Here is an 18,999-nt window from a genome sequence, read left to right as displayed (position 1 = left end):
CCAGACCTCCCGCCGGGGGCAATTGGCAGAGCTCAGTAACACCTAATTACACCAGCTGGGTACCCGGCGCGTTAACGCCGCCGCTCCACAAAGTGAACCTGTGCTCATTTAGACCTGTTTAGTTTTCAGTCCTGACAAGGCTTTTTAATAACCCGCAGACGAGCGCGCGGTGGTGCGTTTTACGTGGCCGAGCCAGGGTAATCAGCGATGCTGGGTTGGCTGCAGAAGTGAAATTCAAAATAAATCATTATTACAAATAATAATAGTGTTTGTGAGCTGCACTACACAAGAGCTCGGCATTGGGATTGTTGCTTCGTTACAGAGTTCTCTCCTGCTAAATCTTTTCTGATACTAAAGCTGGCTCGATAGGGTCCTGATCCCTTGTTGAAACATCAATATTACTAATAAATAGAAATAACACGTGAGGTAAAGGGCCAGACCAGCGTGACCCGCTTTATGAATTAATGTAGTGAAAACTGGCTATTTTCCTACAGCCTTTATATACTACAGGCACACATACGAGCTTCATATGCATTTATTGGACATCGGTGCACTGAAATAAAGCTGGAGCGGTGCTCTAACCTAATTACTGACTTGCTACAGCGTGCCAGGGGAAAAGGAAGGAAGGCCCATTGCACACACCCGTGTGGCTTTCAGAAACGCTCACTATGTCTCTCACCGGGTGGATGAAATCATCTCCTCCAGCCAGGCTTTTTCTCGGCGTGGATCCCCTCCTGGTCCCGGAGAGCCAAGAGCGGAGCAGGCAGCTGCAAGGTGTTTCGGCGGGAGCTGCAGCTCCCCGTTTGCAGGGATTTTAGCTGGAGTTTGCAGCCCACTGTGTTACGGCAGGGACGTGTTTGGTCAGGAGCCAGGGCACGGGGGGATGACTGTCAGCAGGAGATGGGCAATCTGACCCCGCTCGTCCTGAGTGTGAGCATATTCTCCATGCATACAAGTGCATGTGCTCCTGGCTATATATATCTCTGTATCTATATCTATATATACACATACATGCATATGTGGGGAGAGAGAGGATGTGCATTTCTCCGTTCATCTGTAATTCTGTCCTGTGATTTTTGCATCCTGGGTGATTATTATCAGGAGGTGTGAAGCAGACGTGACTGTGCTTTGCTATGCGATATGATACTATCGTCACAGTAATGTTATAGCCAGGCACGGCAGGCCTGATCCAGCTCCCGGGAACGCCGACCTGCCAGACTCGTTGCCAGCAACGCCACGCCGGCTTTACACCACCGTAACAGCAAGCTGGGTCCGGCCCTTCCTCCCAGACAGAGACACCACGTTGTGTCCATAATTTATAAGCTATTCAAAATTTATCGCTGAGAACAAACTCTGACTACAGAAGGGTTTTAAATCCTTGTTAAGTATTAAAGTGGAAATAACTCTGCTAACGCGGCACTGGCGGGCAGTGGGGATGGGGCAGCATCCTCCCTCCTGCCCCCGCCAGCTGAGCCTGCCCCTGTGCTCCCCGGCAGCGGACTCGATAGGGCTCAGATTATTGTTTTATCCCCTTTTTTTCACTTTTTCCCGCTCTGTTTCCTTTTCTGTTCCCCCTCCATTGCCATTTCTCCAGCTGCAGGAGCCCCTGGGTCAGGGGCAGGTCGGGGGCTGGCCGTGCCCCCCCCCGCTGCCCCTGGCCCCCTCCTTGGGGGGGACCCTTGGCTTTGCCGCAGGGGGCCCAGCCCGCGCCAGCGATGGGCTGACAGAGCCATACAACCGCTTGTCACCTCGCCGGTGACGAATCGGCCTCGGCTGACAAGAACGGATTGAGGCACTTCCCAGGCTGATGTGAGGGGTGAGAGTGGGGCCGGATCGGGCCCCTGGGGGGGATGCAGGAGAGGGGCCGGCGGCGGCACTGGGGACGATGGCGAGGTGGGACTCAGGTGGCCGAGCCGGGGCAGCCCCATGCCGGGGCTGGCGTTGGGGGTCTGGGCTGGGGCAAATTTAATAAGTCTTACGGCAGCCTCCTCCCAGAGCTTGGCTTAATGGGATGCCAGAGACGACAGGGTGGCCTCGATCTGTTCATTCCCTGGGCCTGGGGAACCATCCATCTTGCTCTAACCCTATTTTAAAAAAATATAAAAGGAAAGAAAAGGAGGGGGTGGGGGAGAAAGAAAAATGATAAATCTGTTCAGGGCTTTTGTTTGCCTGCGATTCCTGTAAAGGACAAAAAAATGAAATAAAAGCCAGGCCCATTTTTTCCCCGCTTGGTGTTGCCATGGGATAGAAAGCCCCCCGTTCTCAAGAGTGCAGTGCCTTTGGGGAGGGGAAAAAAAAACCCCAAACCTCATTAACGTTATGAGTTGCATCTGTTCCCTGGGTCTGGGTCACTTCCAGCCCGCCAGCTCTCCCGCCACCCACCGCCCCAACCCCCGCACATTCCCATTGCTAATTTATTTGGATATCCATACCCTCAGAAATCAAAGGGGAGATCCGCGCTCCCTGCTTGGGCCCTGAGACAATGGCCACCATACCGAGAGCATCCCAGCTGTGAGAGCATCCCAGCTGTGAGAGCATCCCAGCTCAGACAGCATCCCGGCTCTGAGAACATCCCAGCTCAGAGAGCATCCCGGCTCAGAGAGCATCCCGGCTCTGAGAACATCCCGGCTCTGAGAGCATCCCGGCTCAGAGAGCATCCCAGCTCAGAGAGCATCCCGGCTCAGAGAGCATCCCGGCTCAGAGAGCATCCCAGCTCTGAGAGCATCCCAGCTCTGAGAGCATCCCGGCTCTGAGAGCATCCTGGCTCAGAGAGCATCCCGGCTCAGAGAGCATCCCGGCTCTGAGAGCATCCCGGCTCTGAGAGCATCCCGGCTCTGAGAACATCCCGGCTCTGAGAGCATCCCGGCTCTGAGAACATCCCGGCTCAGAGAGCATCCCGGCTCTGAGAACATCCCGGCTCTGAGAGCATCCCGGCTCTGAGAGCATCCCAGCTCAGACAGCATCCCGGCTCAGAGAGCATCCCGGCTCTGAGAGCATCCCGGCTCAGAGAGCATCCCGGCTCTGAGAGCATCCCAGCTCAGACAGCATCCCGGCTCTGAGAACATCCCGGCTCTGAGAACATCCCAGCTCAGAGAGCATCCCAGCTCAGAGAGCATCCCGGCTCTGAGAACATCCCGGCTCTGAGAGCATCCCGGCTCTGAGAGCATCCCGGCTCAGAGAGCATCCCGGCTCTGAGAGCATCCCGGCTCAGAGAGCATCCCGGCTCTGAGAACATCCCGGCTCTGAGAGCATCCCAGCTCAGAGAGCATCCCGGCTCTGAGAGCATCCCGGCTCTGAGAACATCCCGGCTCTGAGAGCATCCCAGCTCAGACAGCATCCCGGCTCAGAGAGCATCCCGGCTCTGAGAGCATCCCGGCTCAGAGAGCATCCCGGCTCTGAGAGCATCCCAGCTCAGAGAGCATCCCGGCTCTGAGAACATCCCGGCTCAGAGAGCATCCCAGCTCAGAGAGCATCCCAGCTCAGAGAGCATCCTGGCTCTGAGAACATCCCGGCTCTGAGAGCATCCCGGCTCAGAGAGCATCCCGGCTCTGAGAGCATCCTGGCTCAGAGAGCATCCCGGCTCTGAGAGCATCCCAGCTCAGAGAGCATCCCGGCTCTGAGAGCATCCCAGCTCAGAGAGCATCCCGGCTCTGAGAGCATCCCGGCTCTGAGAGCATCCCAGCTCAGAGAGCATCCCGGCTCTGAGAGCATCCCAGCTCTGAGAGCATCCCGGCTCTGAGAGCATCCCAGCTCAGACAGCATCCTGGCTCTGAGAACATCCCGGCTCTGAGAGCATCCCGGCTCTGAGAGCATCCCAGCTCTGAGAGCATCCCAGCTCAGACAGCATCCCGGCTCTGAGAACATCCCGGCTCAGACAGCATCCCGGCTCAGAGAGCATCCCAGCTCAGAGAGCATCCCAGCTCAGACAGCATCCTGGCTCTGAGAACATCCCGGCTCAGAGAGCATCTCGGCTCAGAGAGCATCTCGGCTCTGAGAGCATCCCAGCTCAGAGAGCATCCCGGCTCTGAGAGCATCCCGGCTCTGAGAACATCCCGGCTCAGAGAGCACCCCAGCTCTTGGCTGGGCACAAGGCAGAGGGCAGCGGCCAGAGCTGGGTCTTGGAGTGGGATGCCTGCTCGTCCCTCTGGAAAACAGAAACAATAACCCTCGGTCACCACTGCAAGAGGCAGGAGAGGGAATTCCTGCTTGGACAACACCATGGGCAGGAGGGTTTCGGGCAGCATTGCAGGATATCGATCCTCTGCACTTTCTTCTGCTGGGACCTCTGACCTGCCAGGCCCAAGCCCTTAAGAAACTAAATGAACAAACCTCCCTTTTCTGCTCCTGCTTGGCTCCCTGGCTCTTTCTGTGCTTAGGGAATGCATGTGATCAGGACTCAGTGCTATTTACCACATCCAGGAGGGTGGGGAGGAGTAAAAAAAGATCTTTGATTTAGCACTGTCACAGAAACATGTTTGTAGAGTAGAGCAGAGGCTCTCCAGGACTTTGCAGAATGAGGGAATTTGCATGATATTTCCAATTTCATCTGATAAGGAATGTGCGTGCAGTTGCTTTTATCGGAGCTGCAAGGTAAAATACAGCAGGCAGCGCAGGGCTGGGAGCCATAAAGCAAAGAGCTTTACAGTGAGAGACAACACAACCAAACCAGTGCAGGGAGAGGGGGATTTTCTTACCCGGCCACAGCTCCTATCTACCCAGCTCTCATTTCCAGGCTATTTATAAATGAAGTGTCAGGAGAAGGCTGGTCGTTGTGTGCACCAAGCCCCCCAGCACTGCACGCATGGCTTCCCACACCACGCTGCTAAAATGCACCCGGTTCTCCGGAGGTCTGGCTCCGTAGAGGGGAGGGAGCGGCAGCCCTGGTCATCCAGGTCCATGTCTACAGCCGGGGTAAGTCCAAAGTGAGTTTTGGTGGGTGCAGGTGTTGTGGCGAGGCAGGAAGGAGGAAAAGGAGTGATTTCAGCTGCCATAAAATGGAGGTTTGGTATCTGCTGTGATGGCAGCATACATGAGCTGGGCTCTAAAATACATCTGTCGTGGATCAGGAGGCTCTGAGCTGGTGCAAGTCCTGAATGGGATGAACGGTGGGGCTGTGCCATGCTGTGTCAAACCATGCCAGGGCGTGCCGTGCCAAGCTGTACCATGCCATGCCTTGCCAATCCGTGCCGTGCCAAGCTGTACCATGCCACATCTTGCCAAGCCGTGTCATGCCACCCGGCTGGGGACACGCTCACGAGTCCCGGGCCAGCGGCACAGCTCGGCACAGGCTCACAACCAGGAGGAGGCATCCGTGCGGTGCTCACAGTGCTGGGCAAAGCCTGGCATCATCGGAAGGAAACGTGGCAGTTGTGCCTGCAAACTGAGGAGAGAAGCATGCACAAAAGCCTGCTCTGCACGTTGGGTATCACTGGGTAACACCACAGCTTGCAGGTATAGGTTTGCTGGATTACGTGTAAAAGGCTTCACAGTCTTTATTATAAACACTATAAATAGGTTTGTGGTTCTTCTTTGAGTTTGAGAACAAAAGGCTGTTTCATTATCATTAAACTTGCGTTTGAGTTGCTCTATGACCGGGTGTCTGGCTTTTTATTGCAAGCCAGGGCTTTCAAAAGCTCCTTAAATGTTAATGTCACCTTTAAAATAACAGTGGCGAGGCCTTTGATCAGCAGAGCCGGTCACTTCTTGCAGCTGAAGTAAGAACCAGTGACTGACTGATCTTGGGATTTTAATATTTCACCCTTCCCCCTGCTGACCCCCGGCACCAGGAGAGAAGCCAGGCTTTGATCAGACCTGACTTTTTTGCCATCTCAAGGACCTGCTGCTTAAAGGAGATGTTCAGTGCTGGTCTTTCACAGCTTGATGTGATGGAGGAGAGCAGGGCAAGACCATCACAGCTGGCTGGTCCTGCAAGACTCACCCGACTGTCCCTGCCAGGCTTCAGGAATGGGGACAGGAGAGGGGTCCCTCTCCACCCCTGCTGCTGTGGACCTGCAGAATTCCCTGGGAGATGTGGTTTGAGGCCACCAGAAGCGCCCGCTTGTCTTTGCTGCAGATGCATCCCTGCAATTTAGAGGCTGTGGGGGAATAGGATCATCTCAAAGTCTTTCCCTTCACATGGCACAAGCATGCCTTCACCAAAAACCCACTGCAAGACCACACACCCATCACTCATTGTTCCTCATCCATCTGTTGCCCCTGTCCCCATCCCCTCCGCGCTCAGACGCCAGCCACCCCACGCACATGCCCACGCACACAGCCGCTGCGTTTGCTGCTGCTGAGCTTGCCGGGCTGGGGACGGGGTCACCCACATCACTCCACGGGCAGGCGGGAGCGTAACGCCGGAGGAAAGCACATTTCAGGTTCAATTAATGCCATCCGCGGCAAAGGCGGCTGTGCCGGTGCTGGTCTGGGTACAAGGATATGTTTGCAGAGATAAGTGTGAGTGTAACCTGATGACACAAGTTGCCTGCTTCCAAATGTCAGGCAAAGTTCATGCAAACCATGTGAAATGAGTTAAAATTTAACAGAAATCTGCAAAGTGTTGCATCGTAATAGAATCCATGATGTGGATGGGAAACATGTTCAGACACATCCCAAATTTGCCTAAACCATAGTATTCTGCTTGAAAAAAGGTCGATTTAAAGGAGGCTGCTGCTGCTAAATATGCGTGCACCCCCTCCTTTCCCTTCTGCAGGGAGAAAGCTCGGTCTGAAAACTTCTGAGTCATTCTGCATCGGTTTTGATGTGTCAAAAATGGTTTAAAAAATCACAGCTGAAGCCAGCAGCAAGGATAGCTCAGCTCAGGCACACGCAGATGAATGCAAAGTGCTGCAGAGCTGAACCGCATCGAGCTCCGAGTGGAGAACAAGAGTCGTTTAAGCTGTACCCACGCATTAAGAAGGAAAAAGGCTTTTGGGCTTCTTGATGCTGTGATGTGGCTTCGCGTTGTTTTTCTCTTTGCTGTCTGCTAATTCTCCTTTTGTGCTGGCATGGTGGGGTGCAAACTCGTTCAAGCTTTAGAAATGGAAAGTTGTTTTGTTGTTCTTGTGCTCCATTTCTATAGCTCCAGCAGCGAGTTCAGCCCTGAAGCTCTCCCTGCGCCGTCTTTGGGGCCAAGCAGGCAGCAGCGGCCAGACGTGAGCAGTGCACCTCATCACACCTTCGCGTGGGGTGGGATAACCTCTACACACCCGTGATTGCAAAGCAGCCATCCCGGCACCCTTTTTTTCCCCTTTCCATATTCCCCATGCCAATTCCTGTTCGGGTCCTGCATCCTGAGCACCAGCTGCCAAAACAGCTGTGGCACGGCAAAGTGGAGGAGGCAGGAGAAATGAGCTCGGTGCTCTGGCTCGCTTGGAGGTTTTTGTCCCTGTCTTTTCCATTTAGGGAGTTTATTACACTAAGTGATTGACCGAATGGATTAAAAAGAATGAAGCGGATGCCCATCTTAGTTTGGACTGACTGCAGACAGCCCCCTGCCCGGGCCGGCTCCATGCACGACATCCCCACGGGTCAATCTGAGGCTTGGCTCTGGTTTATCCCCTGCTCCTCACCAGCAGATTAAACCTCAGTGGTTTCCTTGTGATACTAATGATCGGTGCTTCTGGCTGTCCCCCTGGGGCAGCTGCACAGCCAGGCTCTCTGCTGGATGCAGCAGGCTTGGAGGCAAGCTGCAAGGGATGACTGAGACCCTTGTGTGCTTTTACTCTGCAAGGGCTTTTCATAAGGGAGCTAAAAACAAATTTAGCACTTAATGCTCTGAAGAGTAAACACTTAAATGCCCTATCATCTGCCCAAGTGCTTTGTTTATTATTCAGAGAAGCCAAACTGAAGCAGTTTTCCATGGAGATGTAGTACCTCCTTCAGATTAGCCCGCTTAATTAGATCCTGGTCACACAGCGCTTTGCTCTGGAAGAGGTGCTGATGAGGGGACATCGAACAATTGCTTCCAGGGGCCAAGCCTCGGCTCTAGCTGTCGCCAGGCACCCCGGTGCACAGGGCAGTATTTTGGGAGGTGAAGCTGGGCATCTCGAGCTCTGGTTCAAGGCTGCTGATCAGCAGGGGGACAGGGACAAACCCAGCACGGGCACTGGGAGCAGAGAGGAGCCACCATCCACTCCCAGCCGCTCCAGGCTCTGTCCCAGCTACCAGCCCACTCACACCAGCTCCCAATGCCAGCAGGTACAAACCTGACCTCCAGTAAGGGCCAAGAGCTTTATGCAAGATATTTGTCCCTGGGCTTTAAAGAAAGTTGGGAGGGAAGACGCTGGTTTAGGTACTAAGTACTGGCAAATGCCACTCTTGAATGGTGGCTGCTCTGAGCAGCACTCCCCGAAGCATAAAAGCTCCAGTTTCCCATTTATAAGCTATTAAAGCTGTTACATCCCATAATGGACATCCTCAGGTGAAGAAGACAAACAACAGAAAATGCTGAAACACAATGGCAATGCTAGACACAATAACAGACACGGCACAAGAAGGATATGACACAGGGAGACAAACAGGAGCAAAATTTATGTCACTGGAGATTACAAGGGCATCATATATCAGCGATGGAGACGGGCTCTGAGCGCCAGCGCGAGGGCTGGCCTAACCTTTCAGAGGAAAATCTCAGAGCAACAATAACAGCCAAGAAAAAAGAAAAAGCAGAGCTGCGTCCCTCCGGCAGCCACCTGTGCTTGGGGAGAAACGGGGAGTTTGGTAGCAAAGAGGGGGAGACGCCAGAAGTCATGCGGTGGCCATGTGCCTGGTGCCTAATGCAATAACAAAAGGCGTTGTTCACTGGCTATTGATGATATAAGGCTAGGAAGTTTTTGTGTGAAGAGCTAGCAGACACCTGTGCCATGATGAGAAGGCTATGCAGGTTTGCACCTCCTGGTCAAAATGGCATCGCTTTGGGCATCAATCCTGCTGTTGGAGCTGATCGGGCTGCTCTTTGCCCCTCCTCGGCCCCTGCCCATCACTCTCTGCCACCCCAGCACCCCCGAAGCGACTCTTGTAGTCCATGGCTGAAGGTTTTGGGGAGGGGAAACTAAACTGCCACAGCATGGAGGAGAATCCCGTCCTACCTGATGCAAAAGATCACGAGCAACCGAGAACGGGTCCCCCGTGCGGAAGCCCCGTTGTGAATGGCTTTAATAACATCATGTGCCCCAGCTGAACTAGTCTGCAGAGGAAGGTTTTACTGACAGCTTATGGGATTTGGCCGTTCCTATATCAACTTTCTCGTGTTTAACCAAAAACCTGTAAGTAGTCCTGAAAACTCAGGAACAGTAGAAGGGTGTTGCCCTGCAGTTGGATTTTGTGTAACGTGAGTGCTTTGGACTTCGTTTAACGCTAAGATGAATTATGGGCTGCTTGCCTTCCAGAACAGAATCTTATTTTATTGTTTTAAATAACTGTTTGCAAACATATAATATCTGCTGTGCTGCAGTGCACTCCCCACTCAGCACCTTGCAACTGCTCTTGCAAGAATCGAAAATCATTAACAGAGGCTGGATACGGCCATTGCCATATCCTATATTGTCAAAGGTGGAAATGATAAGCAATTTTTGCCCGTGGTCACAAAATAAGCCTATGTCCATGCTGGGACCTGAACATGGGAATATCTACTTAGTTTCTGACCATTTCTGGTGTTGGAAGTGCCGCTGCCAGCCCGCCCCGCGTGCTGGGGTGTGAAGCAGAGATGCAGGGCTGCCTCTTGCTACGCTGCACCTGCCAGGCAGGATGAGTCCAAGCAGCAGCCCAGGATGGAAAAGGATTTAAGCATCAACCTAAAGAGGGGTGGCTGCTACAGAAACAGAGGGGTCCTGCAGGACTTGGCTGCTCAGCTGTAAGTCACTGGCAAGTCCCGGCTTTCATTATTCTACTCCAAGCAGCAGTCATACTTCAGAGTAAAAACTGTCCTACTTCCAAATAACTATATGCAATACATGCTTCAGATTCCTGTTGTCGTGTACACATGTTTCCAGTCAGATTATCCTCCCTGGTTTGGATGGTTCCTCTCCATTCTTGGGTTACATGAGCCGAAATCGGTGTTGATCTGTCTAGCCCCAGCGCAGTAAATTGCCCTGCTGCCTCAGCTGGCAGTAACGCAGGGGCAAGATTACTTCATTGCTGGATGAACTCATCACAGGAGCATTTCAGCCGCCTGTTAAGCGCTCCCCTTCATGGAGTGTATCTGTCACAGGCTCTGCGGGGATCGGACACCCTCAACCTCCACATCACAAATAAAAAATGCCTTTTCTTCTCCAGCCGCACAAAGCGGCGGCTCTGCCTTCTAGCCTAGAGGCCAGCGGCAGCGGCAAAACCCCCTTCCCTTCCTTCCCCCTCGTACGCAGAGATATTGCATTCATTCATCTCGGGGGCCGCAGCGTGCTTGCAGGCTGACAATACATTATGGTGATGTAGGTCTTCATTTCGCGCTGTCAGGGACTATAACAACTGTATCTATTACCCAGGAGGCCAAATGGGGCAGCTTTTCCCCAGCGCCTCTACCTGCGCCCTGGCTAACCCGACCAGGGGGTCCCCTGCCCTGTCCCCTGTCCCCTGCCCGCCAGGCACCAGGAGGAGGGGGCAGCAGCCGGTGCTCTGGGTGCTGGGATGGAGGGATGGGGGAGCCGGGAGATCGATGGCCCCGAGCGTTGCAAACACAATGAGGTAATTCCACCCAGCAGAGCCTCATCAATCCCCCGGCTCCGGTGCGGCGTCCCCACGGCTCGGCCGCAGCTACGGTTCTCCTGGGCGATAGCCCAGGTGTGTGGCTGTCATGGAGATAAAAGAGGCTTAATTAAGACCCAATAAGCTAAGTGATTTGTTATCTCGGTGCAATATATTACTCCAGCCTATCGATCCCAGAAATGCACATGTGTCCGAGAGCCACCAACAAGGCTCGATCCCTCCCTGGTGAATACCCGCTGCTGCATTCCCCCCGGCATGCCAGCCCCAAGCACCTGCCGCTGGGTGCAGCCAGGGGACAGGGACCAGCTCCTAATGTCTCCCAACTGCTGGGTGTACGCACAAAAATATCAGGATTTGCTTCTCCCAGGGGAGGAACTTGCTGAAATCCAGTGATGCTCAGTTTTGCCTAAAGCCTGGAGCCAGCCCGGGAGGCAGAGCGCAGAGGCTCAGTGTGCTGGGACATCCCTCCCAGTACATGGTGGCCTCGCTCTGCAGCCAGGGCTGCCCAGACCCTTCCTGCGGCCACGCACGGCTGCAGGGTCTGCTGGAGCATGCCGAGCTATCATTTGCAGGACCATGGTGCCTGCAAGCTGCAGTTCCAAAACAGGACCGTCCCCCTTCTGCAGTGTTACACCGGCAGGTGCTCAGGAAGGGCCCCAACGGGAGAGGCAGGACAGAGGTTGGAGCAGGAGAGGGTCTGGAAGGTGACAGTGAGGAAAAAGCCAGTTTCCATAAATCAGTACAAGCGGACGGGAAGCCCCAAGGCTGTGGCACGTCCCTGTCCCAAGCAGGGCTGATGTCCACCGAGCAGGCGGCCGGGTCCTGCACACCCGAGCGCACGCATGCCCACCACCTTCGCGCTCCAGCCCGGCCAGCACCGTGCTTCCCCCGAGCTGCCAAAACGCTCCCTTCCAAGCTGAAATCAAACCGTTTATTTTTCCAGTTTGAAGGCGGGGGTGAAGGGGAGAGGGAGGGGAACCCGATTCATTTAGCATTCGAAATGTTAAACCGCTCAAGAAGTTCTTTGATCTTTTGAGGTTTTGCTGCAAAGGGAACACCCTTTCCCCATTGGTTTACTGAGTCACGCTTATTACTTCAATGCAGAAATATCCTTTATGTCAAGTGTTTAAATATCCAGCTCTAAGCTTCAGAAGCCTTTTCCTTTTCTCTTTCTTTCTGGGTTGGATTTTTTTTTGAGGAGAGTGTTTCTTGCTCTCCCGGAGCTGCCTGTACTCTTCCTCACAATGTTTTCCCAGCAGGAAAGCTGGGTTCTGTGCACAGGTGCCTCTGGAGGGGCTGCTCCCCGTGGAGCACCCTGCCCAGGGCCACCCACCTCTGCATCCTCCCCAGATATCTTGTAGCCCATCAGCCTGGGAAACGAGACAGAAAGCAGGAGGACGAGGGTAGAAGAGCTGGCCTGGCATTGCAGCTGTGTTTCACTTGGAGGGCCCCAGGATGCGCCTATTCCAAGGATGTGCACCTCTGCTGGGATGCGCAACCTGCCCCAAAAGCAAGGACTAAGGAGTGGTCGTGCAAAAGGGCATACCCTGCCGAGCCCCAGCACTCCCACTTCTGCCCGCACCGCTGGCATCTTTTGGCCGTGGCTCAGGTTCAAAGTGGCCGCAGATGCAGAGGAAAGCCCTCGGGCAGAGCCACGGCTGGCACACGATGCCACTGGCACCCACGCACCCGCCACCTAGACCTCCCGCAGAAGGGTCTGGAGCCAGGCTGCAGCAGCTCCTTCCCAGCTGCCCCACAACTTGGCCTAGAGCTACGTCTGCAAATGTGCTTGTTTAAACAGTATTGATGGCAGGCAAGTCCGAGCTTGAGGAGCGGTGCTGGGGCTGCAGGCAGCCTGTGTCCCAGGAGCCCAGGCACTTGCTTTCATGGGGAAAGAGTCGGTGTTCCCCCTACACCCCAGCTCAGTCGTGGGGAGTGGGTTCCAGCACCCGCCTGCCTTGTTTCAGCTTCCAAGGAGGATGTCAGGCCCCAACAGGGGGTATGTCAGGTCATTGTGGTGTCACAGGTCGTGCCAGCTAATGCAAAGCATGTTTAAAACCATGCCACAGCTTAATGGCCCTGGCTTTCCTTCGTCTCCAAGGAAAGCCCCAGTATTCAGCAAACCATGAACGTCGCTCAGCCCTGAACGCTCTTAGCCAGGCAAAGTGGAGGCACTCCCAACGGCATCCCCAAAACAGGGACAGCTTTCCCTCTCTGGGCAGCCTTGGCCAAAGCTGTTAGGACACCCACCTGCTTCCCAGCTCTCGCTGTGAGCCAAGGCTGGATGGTTCCTCTTATTAACCTGGGAGCTCAGAGCTACCTCAGCCACCAGCTCTGAGGACCGCCAGCAGAGCCCCAACCACCTCTCTGTCCGGAATTACATCAGGAATGACAACCTGGTGAGCCAGAGCAACAAGAAGAGACCCCGGCTGGCAGAGGGATAAGGGCTCGTGCTGTGTGGCAGCCCTCTCGGGGACGTGCGTCTCCTCCGTGCCCATGCGGCCCCCTCCTCTGCAGCACGTACCAGCTCAGCAGGCGTGAACTAACAACATCGATCCCCTGTGCTACGTGGGCTCTCGGCTGCTTTTGCTGGCAGTGGCATTTGCAAGTGGTCTTGCCCCGGTACCTGCTGCTCTGTGTGGACCCCAATCCATCCCTGGCCACACTGCAAGACCCCAACCCTGCCACTCGCCACCTCCCAAAGGGCCAAGCGGGGAGGGCTGTGCTGGGCTCTGGACTCCCCCAACACAGTAGGGTGGGTGGCTGAGCAGGGCTGTGCCCGGCCGGGGCTGCCAGGGCTCCCGGGGCTCCCGGCTAACACCTATCCCTGCGCTCCCGCTTACTCACATCCTGGCGTGCAAGCGGGTGCGTGCTTTCCTTTTTCTTCCCTTTTTCCCCCCATGAAGGAGGTCCGATTACATAACCAGCAGCCAGCTCTCGGCAAAGCAAACAAACTTGACATTCACATAACCTGCCGCGCTCTCTCCGGCAGGGATTATTAAGTCATTAGAGTCTGTTAGCAAATTTTCCCAAATATGTTTTGCTTCTTCCCAGGGGCACCTTGATGGTTAATGATCCCAAACTACCAGCTGGGCTTAAATTCACCCACTCCGGTCCAGCAACCCGCTCCAGTAATCTGCAGGGTGTGAGAGCACTGCGGAGGGGGGTCAGGAGTGAAAATCCTTAAGCAAATCCCCCCGTAAGGATGCTCATCTCGAGTGGCAGAGATCCACTAGAGCAAGGGGAAGGTTGCTGGATGCTGCCAAGGGAGGGGAAGAGAGCGAGGGAGGCGATGCCCCATCCTCCCTCCGTAACACACACCCGCTTTTCTCCTTCGCTGAGCTGGCAGCCCAGGGCGATATTTCTAACAGGCAAGTGTATTGCCTAACTGGAGACAGAATAAAAAATAATCATAAAAAAACCAGTTGGGCAGGCCAGTTAAGTAGAGAGGAGATAGGTTTCACCCACCTGCAGCTGACTTGCCCTCTCATTCTCAGGCTGAACAGCGAGTACATCAACAGCCCGACGATCTGCAGGTTGGTAACAGAACAGCAGGCTGGCTGTGCCCTTCCCTGGCCCCAAAGCCCCTGCGCATCAGCAGCACCGATTCAAAAATACACCGGCGGCTTTTTATCGGGGTCCCCCTCACAGGTTTATGTTTGTCGTAGAAGCAAAGTCTGAAGGAAGGGCTACGGGCAAGCAGGCATCCCCCCCACAGAATCCTCATATTTTAGCCCCATGGCTTTTAAAAATAATCTTGTACATTTAAAAGGACTTGGGATCCACTGAGTAAGTAGAAAACCTTCATAATTTTTATGCATATCAGTAAAACCGGCAATAGTAATAAACCAGTGGCCACCAAAGAGCACCTCCAGGGAGCTCTGCACAAAAAGAAACGCTCTGTCCATGCACATGAGCAGTACGACGCTGCGGTCCCCATGACCCTGCAGCCTCGAAAGCTTTTTTAATAGAGCAGGGGGGGCTATGATTTCTACCCCAAACCATCTTTCCTTTTGCTGCCTGGAGGACCACGTGTGCAGGGCATTATCTGGGAGGGAGTCACCCGGGTACATCCGACCTGAGGTACGGACTGTACAGTAATTCAATCCGCGCATTCCTGGAGATGGGGGTGAAACACGGCTGCTCGCCCTGCTGCCGGCCGGACAGGGGCTGGACCACCAGGCAGGAGCTCGTGGGTGCTGCCAGCCATGCAAGCCCTGCCTGCTGCTGCACAGAGTCCAGGGCTCCACCCAGACCTCCCGACCGCAGCTGCTGGCAGTATTTTTAAAACAATCTTTGCCATAACACCAATGTCCCCAAGGCTACGTGACACGTGAGAGAGATGCTCACAGTTGTTGGCATTCAGGCAGCAGAGGAGGATGAGGGAAATGGGCAGCGTTGGGATAGGGCTGCTGGAAGGCAGTGGCAGCGCTAATCTTAGCCACGGAAAAGTCCCTGATAGCCCGGGCAAGTGCAAGAACCTCGGCGGTGTCGACAGACGCAGGACCTGCCTTTCCTTAAAAACATCTCCCTTGATGTGATGCCCTGCAGGTTTGGCACCCAGGCGGGGGCCTGTGGCCGCGGGGGCGGATGGGAATGTCTTTGCTCTGGGAGCTGCGCTGGCTGCCCGGGATGGGCTGCGAGATAGGGAAAGCGAGCCCGCTACGGGCGCTAGTCTTCCCACCCCAGCCCGCGGCTACTCGGATCCGCAGCCGGGGGCGGAACGGGCCCCTTGCTGTTCCTGCCATCCCGGGTGTCGCGTCAGGGAGCTGGGTTTGCAGGTGGGACCCAAGCCTGCCTGGGCTGGGTCCGTCCCACAGCTCCCAAGGCACGCGATGGAGCCCTGCAGCAGAGCCCCTGGCAGGCACCAGCGGTCCCTGGTGTGACCGTCCCCTCTGCCTGTCCCACCACGGCCGGGAAAGAGGGGAGAGGCAGGGGAACCAGTGAGTTGCAAGTTCTCTGTACCCCCTCACCAAAATTGCTCGTTGAAGATTTGTCACATCAACCTGTTTACTTCTGAAATAAATCTCCCTTTAAGGCAGGTAAATCTCTGGCAGAATCTGTAAGATACCCTAATGTGGCATTAAGCTGAAGTTAAGGTTATATTCCTCCAGGGATGCCAGATGGGATTTGCTTTCCTTGAAGACAGGACATGTATTTCAACTTTAATGGGTTGATGGAGCCCCTTTTATCTTGTAAATATGAATGAGGAAGGGGGAGCTGTTAAATAAATGGAGGGGTTTTACCTGAACTTTTTTCCCTGTCATTGGCTTGGACTGTGCTAAAGACCTTTGTTTTCTCAGCGGAAAACTCGTTCAATCAATCAGAAAGGGAACTAAATGCCTTTTGAGAACATAACCTTTATTTTCCAGATAAATGGTTCACTCAGAGCAATTTGCATGTGGGAAGCTAGTAGATAGCAGAGTAAAAAAATATATTTAAAACCCAATAGCAATGTAGGTCATGATACAAACATCTACTGCTGAGATGGCTTCTCCGGGGTTGAAAGTTAGGGAGCTCAAGGCAATTTAAAATGATGGGGAGGTTTTGTGCAACAGCTCTGCTTAGGGCTGAGCGGGTAGATGGATGAGTGAACTAATCCATACCAGTCCAGATAAAAGGGGTTGGGCAATGTGAAGACACAGTCAACCAGATTATAAACTCTGCAAATGCTTCCCACCATCCAAAGCCCGTGGCTGCAGCCTTCCTCCCAACGGCTGGGTTTGCAAATCCATCCCTTCGGCCTTTTTCTCTCCCGATCTCTTTTCAGCGTTGATACCACGAGCAGTGTCATGGTCCCCAGCAGCCACCACGCGCGCTCCCCTGGCACTCGGCCACCACTGCCCAAGGAAGGGACCCTGCATAGGTGCAATTCCCATGGCAAAGCTGACCAAGGGGGCTGCTGCAGCCACATCAGCGGGTCAGGGACAAACCATCACTCCGTCACTCACTTTCCTTCATCAGTGAGTTTTCCTAAACCTCTCCAAATCCGTGCACCCCAAAACTTCTCAGCGCAGCACCTCATCCCCATGTATAAGCATTTGCCTGCTGAGAACGGACCCACTCATCCAAGTCATCTAATACAGATCAGAATTAACACCCCAGGCTTCCAGGGGTATGCAGACCATGGCTGGGAACCACAACCATCCCCTCTGAAGTGAGAAAGGACCCTGCAAAGCATCACCCCCGCCCCGCACCCCAGCTTCTCCCCCCGCTATCATGTGGAGGAGGCAGAGTTGCAGCCCTGGGAAAGGCTCTGGAAGCCGCTGGGAGCAGCTGCAGCAGAGACTGGTGCCAACTCCAGCTGCTTGTTAATTACGGTAACATGTTGTCTCATGTACGCACCTCCGCGAAGACGCTGTATTAGCTTGATAAGTATTTAACACTTGGCACGGGGGGAAAGTTTCCACTTAGCATCCAGCAGGGCTGAGCGGCGGGGGGGGAAAGGTGGCACAGGCAGGGCATTCGGAGAGGGCACAGGCAGGGCAGGAGGCGGCACGGTCCCAGGGACGGCTGGGGATTCAGCCTTGCACGGCCTCCGTTAGCACTTCTAGGGATGGGATCGCGGGGGAGCCAGGGATTTCGGAGGCTCTGCCATCCCACTGGGGGCTTATAGCCCAGGGCTGCCCCCAGCACAAAGCCCAGGCACTGCTCTGGGTTTAATCTACCCCAGTAACAGGGATTGTACACGCTTGTGCCTTTCTTCAGCAGGCTTTTCTTGCTCGCTCTGCATGACCGGCCCGCTGTGCAGCACCATTGTGCTGGCGCGGAGGAACCATGTAAACATGCTTTCAGGTCCACTGTGCTGCTCACAAGATATCTTCATCCCCAGAGGTGCCTTCCTGCATGGGGGCTGTGGGAGACGGGGCCAGACACATCCCTGGGGACAGCAGGGTCTCCCGAGAGCTGAGGGAAACAGAAAGAGCTGGGACCCAGCTGGCCCGGGCAGCTCTGCAGAAAAATGGCTGTTGTTGCAAAAGGCACCTTCTGCAAGCAAATTACCCTCCAGCATGGCCAGTTCTGTACGGGGATGAGGGTGACCCCCTGGCGTCAGGGGCTCACCCCAGCCGCAAACAGGCAGACTGGGATGAGGAAGCTGGTTCCAGCCCATTGAGCGCTCCCCAAGACTAACACAGGGCCGTGGACAACTCAGCAGCACCGCCTCCCCTTTTCACTACCAGGTTACATTAGCATTTTCCATATGTTTGAATGCAGATAAATCTTTTGTCTGAATCAAAATCAGTAATTATGAGTCAGTGTTAGCACAGAGCAGGTGAGTCAGGCGCAAAAGCATTTTTGCCTCGTACCCTCAAGGTCTAAGATACATCGCTCACCTGAACCTCCTGCGTGTGGTCTTAGTTCAGGGTTTTCACAAACATCATTAGCAATCCACCAGTGAGCTCGGCAGCAACCCACAGCCAAAGCTGCCACCTCCTCTTCAATTCCCCAGGGTGGGAAAGCAACCGCAGCACCTGGGTAAACGCATAGGTGGCCTCCGCTCGCTCCACACTGGGGATGCAGGGGTTGGGGATGCAGAGGGGGGGGTTCTCCCTCGCTCACAGCACTCAGCTCACGCTCAGCAGGTTGGCTGAGCACAAAGCTGTCCCCTAGGATGGCCGAGTAGCCGCTTCGTGCCGAGCCCGTCACCTGAAACCAAGGTGGCTGCAGGAGAAGGGGTGGCCGCTCTGCGGTGCCAAGGGCTGGGCATCTCTTCTCCCCTCAGCTGGACCTGGAAGCCCCCAGCACAAGGACCTGGATTCAGGCATCTCTTCCAGCTGGCCAGGCTCCGTGCCCCACCATAAGCCCCTGCACCTCAGACCTATGGGAGGGCTCTGCGTGGTCTGAGGCTGCTGAGCAGGGTCCAGCTCACCCAGGGGCTGGCCAGACATCAGACACTAGTGGTTCAGGCCTCCCCAAATCTCTGTGCAGCCAGGCAGCCCGACCCCACCTTTGGGCTTCTCGCCCCAGAGCTCCCCCGCAGCGGAGCCCTGGGCTTGCATTCACTTGCCTTTCAGCTCTGGTGGGACGCAGGTTATTAGAGGGGATGGTTTATTGACGGGTGGGGCTGGATATAGTTGGAGGTTTGTCTAGCCTTTGATCACCCGACTCATCTCCTTACCCCATCTCCTTATACCTCCATGGAATTTAACTCCGTCCTTTCCTCCAACGCGGCATCTCATCCTCCTGTAAGCCAGGCTTGCACTAGGGAAGGTGTTTAAACCCTCAGATGAGATGTGGGCTGTAGGTTAATTTATTCACCCAGCTGCAAGGAATGAGCTACCACCCAGCAGCAACCCT

At 54.7% G+C, this 18,999-nt stretch overlaps 1 long non-coding RNA gene across 1 annotated transcript; it reads right to left on the bottom strand.

Annotated features, from left to right (window-relative positions):
- Positions 1–529: 529 nt before the first annotated feature.
- On the bottom strand, positions 530–6,436 carry LOC142065557 (uncharacterized). Its single transcript, XR_012663448.1, has 3 exons — positions 6,183–6,436; positions 4,695–6,095; positions 530–2,084 (listed from the first exon to the last, which is right to left on the bottom strand). It is a non-coding gene; the product is annotated as an uncharacterized LOC142065557 (long non-coding RNA).
- Between the last annotated feature and the right edge of the window lie 12,563 nt (positions 6,437–18,999).

The sequence above is a fragment of the Phalacrocorax aristotelis genome, chromosome 17, assembly GCF_949628215.1.
Source record: "Phalacrocorax aristotelis chromosome 17, bGulAri2.1, whole genome shotgun sequence".
NCBI lineage: Eukaryota > Metazoa > Chordata > Aves > Suliformes > Phalacrocoracidae > Phalacrocorax > Phalacrocorax aristotelis.
Note: the sequence above shows the minus strand (reverse complement) of the source record. Positions and strands in the feature narration are given on the sequence as shown.